Here is a 19484-nt window from a genome sequence, read left to right on the forward strand (position 1 = left end):
GTCCACTGTAATGACGCAGGGACCTCTAAGATAGACAAGCTATTAATTGACTTGACTGCGGTGGCTTTTCCTCTCTATAGGTTTATTGCGAAAAGACAGTTGTATTCTGCCATTTTCTATTGCCCAAGTATCTACTGTACTTTCCCAGAAGTTTATGAAATTTTGCGCTGCAAATTGTTGAAGCAACCTTTGTGAACACAGTTTGACTTAACTTCGTTATTTCTTTTAGAAAAAACTACGCACAGCCTAATAGCTAACAATCCTATCTTTCAAAATGAAGTCAATGAGTTAATGAGTTTGTTAAACCTAATCATTTATGGGACACAAACACTTTGTGCCCACAGGCAATTTAAACAATTGAAGTCGAAGTGACAGGTTTTCATCTGTACTTCCCCAACCTGAACCCTGGGTTGCCAACCAGGATACATTTATTTTTCCATTATTACTCCACATGAGGATATAGCACTGAGCCATACAAGTTGCAGATTTGAATCCCATTGTTGCCTGCGTCTTAGAAAGGGCAGAATTCCAAGCACCCAGCAGCCAGCCTCGGGAATCTCGAGAACAGTCTTTTGACACAGTTCTCGAAAAGTCCAGAAAGCTAAATGCAGCGTCATTTTTTTTTAAAAAGTAAAGAACGGCTTTTGCAAAACGGCAGTTCAAACTGTTCATCTGCCTAAATGGAAAGAGCGGACAATTAAAAGCTCTTCTTGGGAGTGAACCGTCTCTGGCTCATTGAGAATCGTTTGACTCCATTAATAATGCGCAATCCTCCGATCAAATGCTCACTAACCTTTTTCTTCCTTGAACACAAAAGAATTGCATTAAAAAGAGAGAGACCAGGAATGTAAATTTGAATGAATGGGTGTGACATGGTTGGAAGACACAGTGGGAGAGACTTTGAAACCTGCAGATGAAAATAGATCTGAGCTTTTCGTTTTGCTGATAACAAGCCAAAACCAATTCACGTCCTAAATCAACAGAACATCCTTACAATTTCCCCCCCAGTAAATCTTTGGCAGTACAGGGTAAATGCACAACAGACAAGTTAAACATGTAACTTGTTTCTGTGCTGTTTTGAAGTTCTTGTTTTCAAAGAATTCTAATTCCAGGATCATCACAGCAGCCAATTATTCTGAATTAAAGCCAAGCCCTGGCTTGGCAGGAGTTTGAAAAATGAGGTGGAAAGGAGATTACAGCAGTGCTGTGCAAGACTAAATAAATTACAGTTTATTTCTCTGTCCGTTTCCTTTCCCATGTTTCTTTTACAGTTAGTTTTAACAGCTGGAAGCCTAGTTGCACAGTGCATGATTGCAATGAGCTACAAAGTTCGTAGGACTTCCAGATCCTCGCTAACCCATCACAGGTTCATTCTGCCCACTCCCCACCCCATCCCATCCCTCCCCCTGCCCCAAATGACGAGACTTTAACTTGTTAATTGGGCATACATCACATTCCAGTAAGGTGCTCAAATGCTATTATTCATGTCTGAATCTCTGCAGAGTGTTGGCAGGCTTTCGATGAACCATAGAGTGCTGATCTCAATTTGAGCAGATGCAAACCTTGCCAATCTCTCTTTCCCTCCCCTCCAACATACTGTTTTGTTTGTGCCGCCACTGGCAACCTAGGTAAAGAGACCCCCAAAATTATCTCAACATAGACCAGGAAACCAAAGTTAAAAAAGTCCTGTCAGCTTGTTTTAACACAAACCAATTAAGCCATCAACATCAGGAGAAATATGGATTAATTGCTTAATCTAGATTCGCCTAAGTCTTATTTGCATCTCCATTCACAGGATCAAAGTGATGCAAGTGCCAAGGAACCCAAAGCCAGAATTACTGCACAAAAAGAACATTTTCATAATTTGTCATTATTACTTCATTTGAATAAAGTAATAAAACTTAGAAGAATTGAAACACCGACTAATTATATTACATCAACCAAACTGAGATAAAATGGCAAAACGGGCACAGATGTTCATTTCCCCTTTGAAAAAAAAACTTAATTTTCTGCCAACAATCCTGCATTTCATCTGCTTGACAAGCCATCGAAAACGAATGACATCAAGCAGGAGCCAAAAAATTGACCCGAGATAAGCAAGAAAGCAATGCAGAGAACAGAAAACAATGGCTGAGTCAGGGGGTGATGTCCACAATGTCAAAACACAAAATCATTTTTATTTCCATGATTGCAGTTAAGAGTCGTCATATGCTTTGAACAATCACAAACTAGGCGACTTGTGCCAAGCCCTTAAAAAAAATCATTCATAACTTGGGACTGAAATCATTCAGGGCAGTTGCCTGAAGCAGATATTGGATTTATATAAAGAGAAATAAACCACACCTTGGTCTTTCAGGAGGATGTCATTTCTCATACCAATCTGGCACAAACTACCAATTAAATTAGCGCATTAAACAATTGACATTTCGCCATTAAAGTACGTTTGGCATAACAAATATTCAATTTCTGTAATGACACACAATAGTCCATCAACTAGTGCAGCCATATTTGGACGTTTTCAGACACAGAATTCCATCCGACTTAATCTGTTTCAGCTGAAAACAAGTCACCCATTCAATTTTAAAAATGCACGTGCTAGTGCTGTACATTTTACTATGTTAGTAGCCCTCATTATTATAACTATTACTACGATAATAATACAATTTACATTTGTATTGGCCTTTCACATTGGTTTGTGCATCCGTATTCACGTGAATTATTTGCTTATAGAAACTTGCGCCTACTGTGAAGAAAGCATTACAATGCTGAACGCTGCCAGGAATGTAACGATGTACTTCTATTTGAGGTATAAAAGTTTTCACCCACCAGAGATCAACTGTGTTTTATTACCAGCTTTTATCTGCCTTAAGGGCTCTGGCCAACGACTCTGAGCTTTGTTGCACCTGCCTGCACAACAAGTTAGAACACCTCTTGCCAAATGAACTATGGACAGAACAGCATTGCAAACAATGTCGTTCCTTTATCTACCATCATTGAAAACGATTACATAAAATTAAGTCAACATGCAGTATTTGCCTCAGCGAACAAAGTGGTAGAGGAATCCAATGGACAATAATTTTACATATACAGCAACAGGAGATTCCAGGAAATTGTGTGTGTGTGTGTGGGGTGGGGGGGGGGCGGAAGAGAACAGAGCAGGAAACTTGAAGGCTGAGCACTGCTATGACTCAAAGGGAAGAACGTTGTTTTTTTTTTAAAAAATGATACTACGCCTAGCACACCTTTCACCAGGTAGGGAATTATTGTTAAGCAAACTAATTGCATAGAAAACTGAAGAGTAATAATCTTCGGATTTGATGTAGCGCTTCATCACATCTTCGAGGCGTCTCAACACACTTCACAGAATAGACTGTAGAGTAAATTGACTGTATTTTGGGGCGAAATGCAGCAGCCAATTACACACAGCAGTGTCCCACAAATAGTGTCAACTCACATTTCAACTGTAATGAAAACATGGACTGACCAGTCAATTTCCAAATCAAGACGCAAATGAGAAGTGAGCTGAATCTCTATTTATTACATCAGAATGACTAAAAACTGCTGAGCTAATCTGGAACAAAATATTTTAAGTGTTTTACAAATGAGCATTGCAATCTATTGCACCATTTTTGTTTTTTTTGAGAAATGTGGTTTAAAAAAAACTTCTACAAACCAAAAAGTAAGTGGATACATAGTCCTGTATCGAGGTTAAGTGTCCTATTTTCTATAGATAAAAAATTGTGCAACAAACAAAGTTCAGAGTACTCTTCAATTTCAGTTGTTCTTTATCTTGCATTCCTTCCTCATTTCTCTTTACACTTCCTTATGCCTTCTGAAACTTAATGATTTACCATCCTTTCATCCTGGATTGCATATAATATCCCGGCAGTCACCAGCCCTTTTTTCACACGATCACCCCTTTAAAGGCTCACCCACCCCCCTATTTGTCAGTAAACTTACCAACTTTTGGCAGCAAGAATGCATTATTTGCAACCAGTCAGTAACTCGAAGGGCCTAGTGGTGTGCACTCCCTCTGCCCATTATAAATACATGCTGCCAAGGTCGGCCAATTTACTGACCAGTAGAGAATAACCACCCCACCCCCTTCCTCCTTTTTGACCTGTAGAGTACAATATTTGCTATCCGGACACGAATTCTGCTACAGTCGCTTCCAGTTAACTCTCCCTGTACCTCCCACCCTCCCCCCTTTATTGTGGTTCAATATTTGATGGTCTCCAGTCAGGATATTTCATGGCCAAATAAGCACTGTCCATTTCATTTGATCACACTGGGCCTAACACTGCAACTGGTTTTGTAATATGGAAGTTGTTCTGACGCATGACCCGAGCCCATACCCACCATTTCAATTTCCTCCCCCTCCTTCCTATTTGCTTCCCTCTTCAAAGCATTATCTTCCAGGATCTCGCCCATGTTGCTATTGGTCAGCTTTGTGCAAGTTTCAGTGGACTGGGAAGCAACATCGCAGCCAAGTAATAATAATAATCCTTGCACTTGATATAACGCCTTGTCAGTTGGTCACTCAACCCACGGCTGTTTGTGGGACTCTGTTGTGCGTAATTGGCTGCCGCGTTTCGCCCACAAAATATACAGTCAATTCACTTTACAGTATAGTCTGTGAAGTGCTTTGAGACGTCTCAGACACGCGATAAGGCGCCATATCAAATCAAGGATTATTATTATCACATCGTTGAGACGTCTCAAAGCGCTTCACAGAACATACTGTAATTGACTGTATATTTTGCGGGGGGAAAAAGTTCCATCCTCACCAGATATCTACACAAAAGGTGCACTTTAGAACTGCACTGACCCGATAGCAATATGGAACAGGAACCTGGGCCAATGGTCTGTACAGCCAAAGTCCCAAAGCCAATTTTATCCCCCCGCTCCCTATACAGCTTCCCTATGAAGATCAGCTAAATCAGCAGAGACTAGGAAACAGATAGACCACCTTCTTGTCTGTACAGCTTTACAGATTAGTTTACTGGATAGTTCTTTCAAAAAAAATGCCATACAAATGAGTAGTTCATAAATGAGTTACCAACAGGAAGAGAGATGAGATCATGGAGGAAAATGCAACTTACAATGTCACAAAGTGAGTCCAATGAACAAGGCTCCTTCACTTTATTGTTATTTTAATTTAAACTTTGCAACGCAAAAAGGAGTGGGCTAGATTTACAGATGCCGAGGCTGTTAGAAACGGGTCAGCTTAAACCAAACTGAAGAAGGTTTTGACAGAATTAAACAAGTTCCTCACCACATGTCCTGAGCCCCAAATGTCGAACACAAAAGTGGTCATGAGTTGACATTTCTGGGCAAATCTTGAATAGTCAATACTATACGGTGAACTGATTGCGCTCAAAGATTTCCAAGTGCAATTGTGATTCTTATCATCAACAAACTGTGGCACCTTGGAAACTTTACAGATTCTGCCTATTGATTTCCAGTTTAGGAGACGTCTGCATCTTCCGAGCGATTGCTTTGAACAATTAGGAGCCAGATGGGGGGAAAAAAAAGCAGAATTGTTTAGAAAAAAAGCCCCATCGTGGCTACTGATTAGGGGAAATGCCAGAGTAACTGTGCTTGAGCATTCAGGAACTCCCCAGCATTCTGACACACTAAGAGAGGATGTACAAGCTTCCCGAGATGGCACCACAGGTCTTTCCAGTGTAAAGCTGAGACTTGAAGACCAGGAAATCCCAGTCTTAGCTATCTGAGCTGTGGCAAAGTGGCACTAAGGTAGAGTCTGACCATAGGTCCCCGATTTCCGTGGACCTTCCCTGGATGAGGTAACCTATGTCCCCAGCTGAATTTGCCCCCTCTTGAGTTCAACAACAAATTGAGCAAGAAGAATAAAATTCTAAAATAGATACACTCAATGGAGAAATACACTATTAAATACAACAAGCTTCTCCAGTACTCCCAGCGTTAGGAATAGTGGCGAGTTCAATTTTTTTAAAAAAAATATGTGTCCTCGGATGCATCCCAGATCAGGAGGCTTAAAAGGTATAAGCCAGGGTTCCCATAACTACCATTATTTGTGAACTGCCAGAGGGTATCTATAAGCCACAAGTTAAAGGAGGTAAGAGAAGAACAAAAATACTATTAAAGACTTCAAAGGCATATTTGTTTTTAAGAAATACTATTACGAGATGGAATAACCTGACACCTGGGAATCGCTCTCGAAAGGTTTTAAATAAACACCAACAGCTCAGCCCTTTAGAGACTACCTTCATTTGCATCAACAGCAAATCTCTGGAGCATTGGACCCTGAACTAGGAAGTTGAGAGATGATTGTTCACACATGAAACTTCCTCTACCAAGCAAATTTATAATCTGCTGAATTATTTTACAGAGGTTAGGGAGAGAGAGAGAGAGAGAGAGAGAGAAAGAAAGGGAATTCAAAGAGAAAAGGGAATCACTTTTATTTCCTGAGAACCCGACTCAAAATGTATACACAGATTAAGCGCTTAGAGACGTTTAGAAGACGTGAAAAGCTCTATATCAAATGCAAGGATTATTATTATTATTAAGATGGGACTGAAGAAACAACAACAAATTACATTTGTATGGCGCTATTCACGTCAGGAGGAGTCCCAAAGCGCTGGAAGTAAACCCAAAAGACAAAGAAGTGAAAATTCTACTCTGGAGCTATAAACCTTGTAATCCAGACTCACCGATCACAAATCCTGGCTCTAACACTCAGCATCCATCAGTGTTTGGGGATGGCCCCACTTCAGAGCTGTGTATCCACCGCAATGTGTCCTAAATAGGCAAGAGATACCTTTTAAAATAAAAAAGCATAATACTGGTTAGACATGCTCTGTGGCACACCCTTATTCATCACAGCATACTCCAGTACTGTATAATGGCAATGACACCCTAAACTAGTTGTGTAGAATAGCACATTAGCAACCACGATCTGCATATGAATCACTACACTGATTACATTACAACACTCTAATGGAATCAAGATGCCAAGGACACTGAAACAGGAAGTAAAAATAGGACAACCTACTTTTGTTAGCACACTGACACTTTTATAAGCTGTTCACATATTATTCACACGAACATACAGAAATATCATCCAACAGTGTGAGTGGTCAATGGGAAGGGGAGCGGTGCAGGGCAGTTTGGTGACCAACAGGCGCATTGTAACATCGTGCTCAGAATCCTTGGCCATTTCACAACCTGAAAGAAAGTCGGCTAAGGTTTCTGAGTGTGATCGACCCATCTTTCTCTTTCAGATGCTGTGAATTTCCAGCAGTTTCTGATTCGGTTTTCAAAATTCCCATTTGCTTCATTTCCTTTCAAAAGTAGACAGGATCGCAGCTCAGTGTGCAGAATAGCTGAAGCGTGCGTTTTCACTTCAATACAAGTTATAGAATTTGAAGGCCAAACGGAATCTAAATTTAGCTGCCGAATGTAAGTTATTGCTCTCAACTGAAAGCTCCTTCCTGATCATTGTGCATCTTACCATAGAGGGTAAGACACAGTTTCATCCAACAATTTAATGATACAATGACTCCTATTGTCCAGAGAATTCAGAACACTAATGCAATCTGATGGATTTCTAGTTCTACTTCCTCTTTCCTTCAAAAGGTGTTGATCTCCACCTAGGGTGCGGTTCCAATATATCTAGCGGCTACTGGGCTTTCATCTACTTATGCATACCCTTGCTTTTTGGTAAGCTTTCCCAAATTGCCTTTGACCTGCACCATCTCTACGTCACCTTCAATACCCTCCTAAGAAGCTTCTCACTTTGACATCGTCATCTGCCAACATCCTGAACTTCCTCTTTCCATCCGTAATCCATAGTCTGCGTAGAAGCATTACTCTACATGAAAGGTACTGAACAAGTGCAACCTGCTGTATTCTTCGCCCACAAAACATACAGTTAATTCACTTTACAGTATATTCTGCAAATCGCTTTGCGACATCTCGACGCTATATCAAATGCAAGGATTACTATTATTCTATTATAATCCATTTGACCACAGAGCAACACAACCACAACCAATCCTGCCCACAGAGACGCATTTCCACCAGGGGTCACTGCGGTTTGAATGCAAACCCGAGGGCCAGTTTACTATAAATTTCAGCAAAACACACAAAAGAACGTTTAAAAAGCTTGTGTGCAGAATAGCTAATTACAAACAACTGGAACTGCTTCTCACAAATGAGCATCATTTTAAACTATGTTGATCTCCCAAAGTGAAAGGTGCTATGCAATACACTATAATCGGATACTGAATGCCATCTGGGTCACACTTACTTGCCGAGTGAGTTAGTCCATGTCCGCTGGACCATAGTAGCACAAGAGTTCCAGAAGAAAGCCAAGCTCCCAGTTCAGGCAGCCTACTTCACCTGGCCTCACAGTCACACACAAAGCCTTGAGAGCAGCCCGAATCCACCAGCCTGGTGGAAGGTGTACTCATGGCAACAAGTAAACTGAGTGGAGTCCTTTCAAGGTGTCAGCTCCAGCTGTTGTGACTGCAGCAGGCACACAAAGGTGCAACGAGCTTTTTACTTTCAAACACTGGCAAGACCACCAATTCAGAGATGAATCATTATAGTGTGGCGTCCTCCGCCAATACACAGAACATCACCACCAGACGTCTGAATCACCATCTTTGAGACGACTTAAAAGACTTGAAATGAATATTGCAGTTCAGCAAAACATCAAAACAACTCGACTGCTAACAACGGAGGAGAGAACTTACATAAAGAGAATGCAATAGAGGCTTCACTGGTTTCTGATACTTTTTTTTGTTCTGCAAAGACACTTCCTGTCAATTTCACTACTTTGTGAGGTAAAGCACCAGCCATTTCTGTAGCTGTGCTGACTTGCAGTCTAGAGTCCACAGTGCACATACTTAATGAAAGCGGATAATGAATGCAGCATTTTACTGAAACAACGATAAAAATGCAGTGAACACAGCACCTACAGTATTCATTTGTGCAAGAACTATGCAAACACAGATCCACCAGTTCAGCGACATTAATAGTCAAACCAGCTGAACTAGATTTCAGCCACATACTACACACATGTACAGTACAGTCATCTATTCTCTATCTCACAAGTCTCCATTCATATCCACATAGACAGTCTTTGTCAGTCATCCCTACTCTTAATGACTTACCAGGGTAAAAGTACGAAAATACGGTTGGCCAGCTTGCTGCAAATAAAGTCACTGAAATATCATCCACCTTAATTGCGACTTCACTTGTAGACTTAGACATAATGCTGCTGTACAGTCACACAGGTACTGCACCCACAGAACATTTATACAAAAAGGAAACTATAAACAGGCAAAATTTAGAAGGCACCATTCATTTAAAAAAACACACAGATCATGTGAAGCTCAAATCTTTTGAATCTAGCTTTAAAAATAGCATTTGATCTTTCAGAACAGATGCAGTGTAGAAGTAAATCCTGAACCATTTCTCTCATCCAACAAGGCACTAAGCACGTGAAGATGCCAACATTCTGAAAGAGTAATAATCTGACGATACAATTCAATCATAATCCCAAAGTGAAAGAAATTATCCAAGCATATTAAAAAAAATCTTGGAATTTGCGACCTTAATCGCCATCAATTTATCAAGGCCTGTGACAATAGGGGCGAGGATAGAGGGTTTTGAGTTTCACATACCCGATGATTATTATCGCTAGATATCACATCATTTCAGAATTTGTAAGACAAAAAGCAATGTTGACGATAACCTACTACAGTGGACGAAAGAAAAACTGAAATGGAAGGTGGAGTTGGAATTGAAGATCAGAGACAGGAGAGGAAGTTGCCATCTTAGAGGTAACGGGGACCTTGTAAAGTGAACTACACACACAACGTCACGCTTCCTTAGCTGTGGTGCAAAGTGACCTGAGGTGCAACGTCTAAACATTCTAACACTGTTGCAGTTATCCCCTGATGTGGGGGAAGGAGTGGGGGTAGGAGAGAGGAAGCTTTTTATATTGCCATTTTGTTTTGCCATTTTGTTTGAGAATACCTTTTAACACAAGGTCTGCTATTTACTTCTCTCTCACTCTCTCTCTTTCTCTCTGTAGTTGCATCTGTAGGTCCACTACTGGGTTTACAGATCTGCATAAAAGATGATGGGGCTTTAAACTGAGGAAATGTACATCAAAAAAAAGTTGAGCATTTAATCTATAACTGCACTAACCCCAGCTCAGTTTCCTTTTGTATAACTGTAAAAAAAATTGTTGTAAAGTAACTGGAAGAGCTACAAAGCTAAGTGCACCTAAGTTATTAAAGGGAGATGTATTCCATTAAACAAACTTATTTTGTACTACGCTTAACAAGCACACAGGACATACCCATTAAGACAATCAAGTGTAATAAAACTTCATACAGCAATACATCAAGTTTGGCATTGTTTAATGTATTCAATTTAATTGCAGTGTGGGGTAGATGCAAAACGTGGTATAAATCATTCCATCTGCACAGGTCATCTTTAAGGAGCATTTCGCAAAGTGACAGGAGGAACAATGGTTGCTGGGGAGTACAATGCATGTACAGAAATTATTTCAGTTAAAAGGTGCCTTCAGTATAAACCAGAAACAGGAACACTAAATAGGGTAGTGAGCAAGAAATAAAACACTGCTGACTGCACTGCAAGAGATCAACTGTTGAGTGTTATTTATTCAAGATTCAGCCTATCCTTCACACTAATTGTATTCGGAATTGAGCTTTTGGAAGTCAACTACAATTGCAGTGGTTTAAAATCTCCATGTTTCTAGGAATAGGTCTTACTGGAGGCAATTTGGTTCTGTTTTCTAGGAATGTACACTGAGGTGAACTGAAATGAAACCTTAGCTTTTCTAGCTTTGCCATCCAACTTTTTGTTAGAGATTACAATGGAAAGACTAAATTCAGTTCTGTTAACAATCCCCTGGAGTGATTTTGTTGCATCTGCATTTACATAGTACAGACTGACATGAGTTTCTTTGCAAATCTCGTGGATGCAGATGAAAACATTCTCTTGTAAAATGTATGTTCATTATAGGAAGCTCTCGGGAGAGGGATAAAAAAAGTAGCAAAATATTTGAGTTTCATTGAAAATGATGCAAGTGTCATTTTGTTCAGAAAAAAAGTTGGGAGTTGGAGCATTACTTAATGGGACATCTTTTCTTGCACAACCTGTTATCTATTTGTGAAATAATATGCCACAAAAGAAATAGGTGGGTGGATTCTTTATCACATAATATAGTTCCTGTACCTCTCCACATCCCTTACTCTGCCAAAACGATGGCAAAGACTAACGCTGGGAGGGAAGATTCCATTCCACAATAGCAACATATGCCCTTCAATATCTCACCCTATCTTGACATGTGAACATTTACAGGCAATTGACAGAGAGAGGGGGGAGGGGGAAAAGAGGGAGAAAAGGAAGCAAACATAGCCAAGCCCGATCCTATCCTCATCCGATAAATACATGCAATTTGCAGTCATTGAACATTAACACTGATTTTGTTTTCTTTTCTAGTGCCCTTATTCTCCCACCCATCATCACCACCACCACACTACTGTTTGGGCCGAGATCAGCTTAAACCACCGCAGAAGATTTCCATTGTTGTGCTATTAGGTTTTTGTATTTTTTTTGTGACCAACACCCAGCATAGAAATCTGATCAAACAAACGTTTCCCTATAGCCCGCATTGTGCAGAACACGTCTGAACATTTATCAGTTCCTGGAAGCTTAAAACCCCGAAATGGATACTTTAAATAGCATTTGTTAAAACTCGAATGAAATCAAATGGAACAGAAAGTACAAGGTGAACGTGTACAAGGCGAAAGTCAGAATGAAAGCACCAGCTTCCTACAAAAGCACTGGCCACTGCAATGTTCAGAATGCCAACTCTCATGAAAAGAATTGTAAACTTTACTTGTGCAGTTATAGGATGTGAATGCAATCCACATATCACTGCATTAGCAGTAAAGGGCACCTATTATCATTCACCAATATCTGAACTTTCAATAGAGTACGAAGCCACCAAGGTCATAACCAACAAGCCCAACAGGCCTAATGTGAAGGACAGATGTGGCTTTAGGTTAACGGCACAAACACAGGAGGCTGACACGTGTATCAACTCTGAAAGGAAACAAAAACAGAGCGAGCTGGGAAAACTCAGCAGGTCAGGCAGCATCTATGGAGAAAGGAAAGCGAGTCAACGTTTCGGGTCCACGACCCTTCGTCAGAACAGTAGAAAGTTTTCCAGCATCTGCAGTATTTTGAACTCCGAAAGGAAGGCTGACAAACAGTCGCAAGCTCAGAAACTGCTACTCAGAATACAACTCAGAAGCAGAATCAACCAGCCAAAATTATTGTTTTCACTCATTTGTTTTTTTTTGTTTAAAGCACAGGAACCTTGGTCAAAAAAAACAAAGATGTTTGTCTGTCTGACAAAAGATATCCACTTTCACACCCACAAGTTTTCAACCAGGATTTGCCCACAATATTTTCTTTAAAAAACTGTAAACACCTATTCAAACAAGTAGTTCGAAAATAGCCATACACACATCTCATTCCATACACATTTGACGCCTCACTATACTAGAGTCAGTTTTCAAACTAAAATATTTGCCACAAAACCCATTAATCGAACTTCTGCTGATACAGTACTGAAGCCAAGGTTAAATGTGTATAGATACACCCACTGAGAACATTACCCCGGTTACAAATATTGAAGTGCATTTTCTTTCACAACCCAGACAATTTCAAATAGTAAAAAAAAACGATTCTCATTGAACCAAGAGAGATTCAGAATAAGCACATAGCGTAGTGTTCCATTTACATTGGATATTCGACTAATTTTTTAAAAAAAAACTACAATTATTTGTAACATTTGAAAACTACCTACAAAGAGATTGAAGAAATGTCCTCCTGGTGCATGATTTCTATTTAAATCTTATCAGAAGAGCTAACGCCTGGGATTGAAGAAGGCGAAACACAACTTTAAAACAACCAAAAGAGCAAATAGCAATTAAACTTTACTCTCTATACTGCCCAAAGCAGCTGACATTTCCATTCCTCACCATCATCCAGGCTTAGGTTAACCTTTTAAACAGGACTTCCCACAACAATGGTGCTGGAGTGATTATTATTCTGCCTGTGGAGGATATCAAATTCAGCATCACATGATAAACATGCAGCACTTCCTTGACTCTCCTGTTGAAGAAGGTTTAAAAAAAGAACTATTTAATGGAGAGGAGGGCGTGTGTGTGTTTGGAAGGGAAAATAAATACAGGACGAGAACAATATCATTTGTTGAGCAATTAAATGCCACAGAATTACCCAGGATACAAAAAGCTGAAGTTGGCTGACAAAATTCTTATTCTCATATGTGTGCACAGCACAGCACTACCTTTTTTTTAAAAAAAAATAAAAGCCAAGTCGCACATGCATTGAGGAAAATAAGGGCACAGGAACTTCCTTGTTGGGTGTTGAAAAGTGGATATTCAAAACATTCTGTGTAGAAGGAATCAGAAATACTGTACTATTTTAGCAACAAAGGTTTCTGTCTATTTCTCTTTCCACATGACTGAGCACCTCCCAAATTAAAGAGACTTAGCCCTCTCATTTCCTAGTCCATTTTCTATTTACGCAATTTATATTCTTCAATTCTGCTTAAGGTGCTTACATCTGCACAAATTCAATCATTTGTTTTTAATACGCATCCTCTTCAAGATCACTGCTTACTAAGTTCCTAGGGTTACTTTTCAATGAGGTTTTAATTGACCAGGTCCTCTTGAATAGCAACTGCTATGCAACAAAGGATATAGATCAGAAGCCTTGCTGAACTTCATGCATTGGAAAACTTTGTGTAAGCATTAAGCAGCCAAAAGGTCCTTTTGATGCCACTGAACAGTTTTTTGGGGGGTCTACACTATCACCGGAATAGATTCTGAAGTTATTTTTCTAACTTTAGCACCGAATAATTCAATCTGACCTCCCAGATCATTGTAATTTTGTCTCAAGACAGGAATATATATTCTGGTGTGCTAAATTTGAACATGCAGTATCAAATAGCTCTGAAAGGTTCTTTCATCTGTACTGCATGTGTGCGGTGAAGCAAAGACAGTAATGAAATCTAAATCACTGTTCCCAAAAAGCAAACATTTCAATTAAACAAATCAAGAAAGTCAGACTTAAAAGTGCATCAAAATCAACCTCAAGAACAAGTTAGGGGGGAAAAAATTCCAATACCTGAAAGAAAACCCATGTTATTTGTTATGAATACTGGAAGTCCCAATCAAGGTTGCAAAGAGATGCAAAAGCTTTAAAAACAAAGACATCAAACTGCAGCTGCCCTAATCTACGAATTTTATAGCCTCTCAATTCAGAGAACCTTGATCAACCACTGCTAACCCCAACCCCCCTCCCCTCCCCTGTATTCCCAGTCTGAACACTTGCACAGCTTGTCTCCTCCTCTTCTCTGCAGCCCTGGTTTCAATCTAATTTACTATGATTTTAATCAGTCAATTAGTAACTCATTATGAGTCCAACCTACAATTCTGCACTTCAGTTTGAGGTGCAATGCTCTCTTTTCTGCACTGTTCCCACAAGTTATTTTTTCTCTGGTACGATTTTCTCTTCCCTACATATGTCCACATTTGACCATTTTCATTGTACCAAAAGCAGCCAATGCAATTCACAACTCAAACAGTGCCTGTGCTCTTGACAAATCATTGCAAAATTAGTTAAAAAGTCTTATCCACTTGACCCCCAAGCCCAAGCAACAAACAATTCTCTTAACAGCCTCAGAATCCTGAAATAGCAATCATCTGTTCTGTTCAGTGAGGATTTATTTTTGTATATTAAAAAAAAACAAGACACAGACACACAGACACACACACACACACACACAACACAACAAAAGGAAGAATATGAGAGACTGGGTTTCACGACCTTCAATATAAATATTTGATGTTGCATTCATTTAAGCTCGACTTTCAAGGAAGTGCTTAAAAAACAAGCAACCATTTGCAAGTCAATAAAGTTCAGTGGGGGTGGAGGAAATTACAGTAGAGTGCAAAAAAAAAAGAGACTTTCAGCACACATGTCTAAACATGGCGTGAAGGCATTCAAGCTATTGTCATGTCATTGTGTGATACCTTTTCTCCCAACTCAACCCCCACCAGAGACCATCATGGCATTAACCAGCAAGTCACTGCTTTGCTACACTGAACAGTGCAATATATATATATACATATAAAAAAAGTCTGAAAAACCTTACATTTGCAATCCTTCAGAGAGACTATTCTGCAGATGAGTGTTTCCTCCTTTCTCTCTCTCTCTGTCTCTCTCTGTCTCTCTCTTTCTCTCTCTTTTCTGTCTCTCTCTCTCTCTCTCTGAATAAAAATGCAAACACACACACACAAAAGTTCCTTTAAAGATCTGCACAAGATAAGAGGACAACAAAAAAGGCGAACCAACAGCCAACACAGAAGCATGTGATGCAGAGAAGCTGCTGATTAGAATAAAAACGAAATGTGTGTTAAAAAAAAACAGCCACAAATCGACTGAATTAAAACTGTTTGACACACACACACACACAAATAAAAATCCAGTTGTATTTTTTTTTGGGGGGGGGGAGAGAGAAAGGGAGAGAGAGAGAAAGAGAGAGAGAGAGAGAGGATGGAATTAATGTCTTAATTATATAACATGATTTAATAAGGGGGGGAGGGAGAGGGGGGGGGGAGAGGGGGAAAAAATAGGGTGGAATAGATTAAGATAAACTTTACTTACAGTTGCTCGTTGAACGTATCATTATGGAAGCAATTAATAATAGGGAGAAGGGCTGACTCTGCAGTGGTTTAAAAGTTTGCTACTTTTTTTTGGGGGGGGGGAGAGGGGAGGAAGGGAGGGATGGGGTTGGGGTTGGGGGTGGGGGGGGGGGGGGAGAATCAAGTTATTTTTTTAGGGGGGAGAGAAGAGAGATAGAGAGAAAGAAGAGAAGGGATAAATAGTGTAGTAACGTCTCTCTCTCTCTCTCTCTCTCTCTGCACTGCTCACAGTATCCAAAAAAATCTGCACCCGTTGAAGGGGATAACTATCTTTTGAAATAAAAGGACACAATGCAACAAACTGAAAGCAAAAATATATATTATATACATACAGATATGAGAGAGAAACCTGACAGCCAACGATCAATGAACTTTCGAAATGCCTCACCCCCCCCCCACCCCCACACACCCCCAGACACACAGTCTCAACCCCTTAGTTCATTAATAAAAAAAACTTTTCTGGATCTAACATTTTTTTTTGGTGGGGATGGAGGTGGGGGTGGGTGGGGGGGGGGGGGGAGAGATGGGGTGGGGGTTTTTTTTTGGGGGGGGGAAAGGGGAAAAAAAGTATTTTTAAATATACATGTGTATATATTTTTAAAAAAACTTTTTTTAATAGAGAATATATTTCTAATGAGGGAGGGGAGTGGAGGGTAGAGGGGGTTGGGGGGTGTGGAGTGGAGGGTAGAGGGGGGTTGGGGGAGGTGGGGGGGGTTTGCAGGCAAATCAGATCTAGTTTCTTGCAGAGAAGAGTTTTTATGTACTGCATCTAATTTGTGGGGTGTGTGTGTGTGTGTGGGGGGGTGTGTGGGGGTGTGTGGGGGTGAGGGTGTAAACCCCTATAAACAGCTGTCATTAAATATTTCTTTCACACACCATTGAAAAGAGAAAGAGAGAGGGAACGAGTGAGAGAGAGAAAGAGAAAAGAGGAGAAGAGAAGAGAAGAGGAATAAATAATAACAAAAAGAGAAGAACAATTGCTGAGGTTTAAGTTTGTGAACTGACCTGAGGTTCGGTGCTGTGAGTGTGTGAGTGAGTGAGTGAGTGAGTGTGTGACTGGAGCGGGTGGGGATGGGTTTGGATACAGTAACCACTCACTCACTCACTCACTCACTCACTGCTGCGCTCCCACTGAATGAACGCACTGAGCATTTCGTGATTCGCAGCGACCTTTTTTTGGGGGGAGATTCCGGGGGAGGAGGGAGTTTGGGGGGTCTTAAGGGGGGAGGGTGATGGGGGGGGGGGAGAGTGGGGGGAGATTCCGGGGAGGGGAGTGGGGGAGAGGGGGGGAGTGGAGAGTGGGGGAGATGGGGGGGGGGATGGGGTGGGGAGTGGAGAGTGGGGGGGAGTGGAGAGTGGGGGGAGTGGAGAGTGGGGGGAGATGGGGGGGGGAGTGGGGGGAGATGGGGGGGATGGGGGGGGAGTGGAGAGTGGGGGGAGATGGGGGGGAGTGGAGAGTGGGGGGAGATGGGGGGGAGTGGAGGGAGTGGGGGGAGATGGGGGGAGTGGAGAGAGATGGGGGGAGTGGAGAGTGGGGGAGATGGGGGAGAGTGGGGGGGGGGGGTTGCAAACAGAACAGAACAGAAGCAACAACTAGTGCATACATAGATGCATACATACAGAGAGAGAGAGAAAGATAGATAGATAGATAGATAGATAGATAGATAGATAGATAGATAGATAGATAGATAGATAGATAGATAGATAGATAGATAGATAGATAGATAGATAGATAGATAGAGAGAGAGAGAGAGAGAGAGAGAGAGAGAGAGAGACAGACAGACAGACAGACAGACAGACAGACAGACAGAGACAGACAGACAGACAGACAGACAGACAGAGAGAGAGAGAGAGAGAGAGAGGAGAGAGAGAGAGAGATAGATAGATAGATAGATAGATAGATAGATAGATAGATAGATAGATAGATAGATAGATAGATAGATAGATAGATAGATAGATAGATAGATAGATAGATAGATAGATAGATAGATAGATAGATAGATAGATAGATAGATAGAGAGAGAGAGAGAGAGAGAGTGAGAGATCAAACTCCCCCCCCCCCCCCCCCCCCCCACTAAAAATAAATCACTCTTTCGTTTCATTTGAATGATGGATAGAAGAGGAGAGGTTTGAGGTGTTAACCCCTCTCTCTCTCTCTCTCTCTCTCTCAATAGATACACATTTATATATGAGGCCCATACAGTTATATAATCCCTCCCCTCCCATCCTCTGACTGACTTGACCCCTGATAGAGAATGCTCTGTGTGTGTGAGGCACAGCTTCTCGTTGTGAATGATATGCATTATTATTAATAATGATGATATTAATTACGAATGAATTATTATCATTAATTATGGTTAATAATATTATTATTATTATTATTGCTGGGCTCTGCACCCCCCCCCCTTTTGTGTGTGTGCATTAGGTGAGGGTATTGCTGGTTGTCCTGTGGGGTTGATTTGCTGCCCATTACAATTCCCCTGTTACATGTTACATGTTACGTGTTACATGTTACATGTTACGTGTTACGTGCTCGTGCTCGCCACCACCCCCCCGCCCCCACCTCGGTTCCGCTGTAAGGTTCACACGCACACGCCAAGCGCGCTCCCGCTGTCCTCCAGGAGCGCGCACCCTGTCCTGTGTCAGAGGCCACTTGTTATGATAGTGTGTGCGGTGTGTGTGTGTGTAACGGGGGGACAACAATATATAGGGGGAGGGAGATATTGGGGAGAGGGAGATATAGGGGAGAGGGAGATATAAGGGAGAGGGAGATATAGGGGAGAGGGAGATATAGGGGAGAGGGAGATATAGGGGGAGAGGGAGATATAGGGGAGAGGGAGATATAGGGGAGAGGGAGATATAGGGGGAGAGGGAGATATAGGGGAGAGGGAGATATAGGGGGAGAGGGAGATATAGGGGAGAGGGAGATATAGGGGGAGAGGGAGATATAGGGGAGAGGGAGATATAGGGGGAGAGGGAGATATAGGGGAGAGGGAGATATAAGGGAGAGAGATATAGAGGAGAGGGAGATATAGGGGAGAGATATATAGGGGAGAGAGAGATATAGGGGGAGAGAGATATAAAGGGGGAGAGGGAGATATAAAGGGGGAGAGGGAGATATAGGGGGAGAGAGATATAGGGAAGAGATATATAGCGGGAGAGAGAGATATATAGGGGGAGAGAGATATAGGGGCGAGGGAGTTATATAGGGGGAGAGAGACAGATATAGGGGGAGGGATATAGGGGGAGAGAGATATGTGGATGTATATGTCATGATAACTACTCAATTATCTAAAAATAACCCCAAATACCATCTTTTTTTAAGACTTCTTAGACATTGTAATAGTATCGGGACTTTTTTCTCACCCTGTGTACGTGGGGTAAGATATTCCGTGAAGCACTTTGAGACGTGATCGTAATCGTAATAATCCTGGCATTTGATACAGCGCCTTATCACGTCTTCGAGACGTCTCAAAACGCTTCACAGAATGTACTGTAAAGTGAATTGACTGTGTATTTTTGTAGGGCTCTATATCAAATGCAAGGGTTATTATTATTATTATTTTTACTATGTGTGGGGTGGGAAAGAGAGAGAGAAATGTATGGGGAAGAGATTTTGGGGGGAGAAAGGTTAAGACAGAAAAATGGGAAATTAAA

At 41.1% G+C, this 19484-nt stretch overlaps 1 protein-coding gene across 1 annotated transcript in view; it reads right to left on the minus strand.

The window, feature by feature from the left end:
• The window catches only part of znf217 (zinc finger protein 217), a 38434-nt gene extending 23120 nt beyond the window's left edge, over nucleotides 1-15314 (minus strand). The window contains 1 exon segment of the mRNA XM_042341764.1: nucleotides 15278-15314. The gene's annotated coding sequence lies outside the window, so the exon portion shown is untranslated.
• Between the last annotated feature and the right edge of the window lie 4170 nt (nucleotides 15315-19484).

Source organism: Callorhinchus milii, unplaced genomic scaffold (assembly GCF_018977255.1).
Source record: "Callorhinchus milii isolate IMCB2004 unplaced genomic scaffold, IMCB_Cmil_1.0 Scaffold18, whole genome shotgun sequence".
Classification (NCBI taxonomy): Eukaryota; Metazoa; Chordata; class Chondrichthyes; order Chimaeriformes; family Callorhinchidae; genus Callorhinchus; species Callorhinchus milii.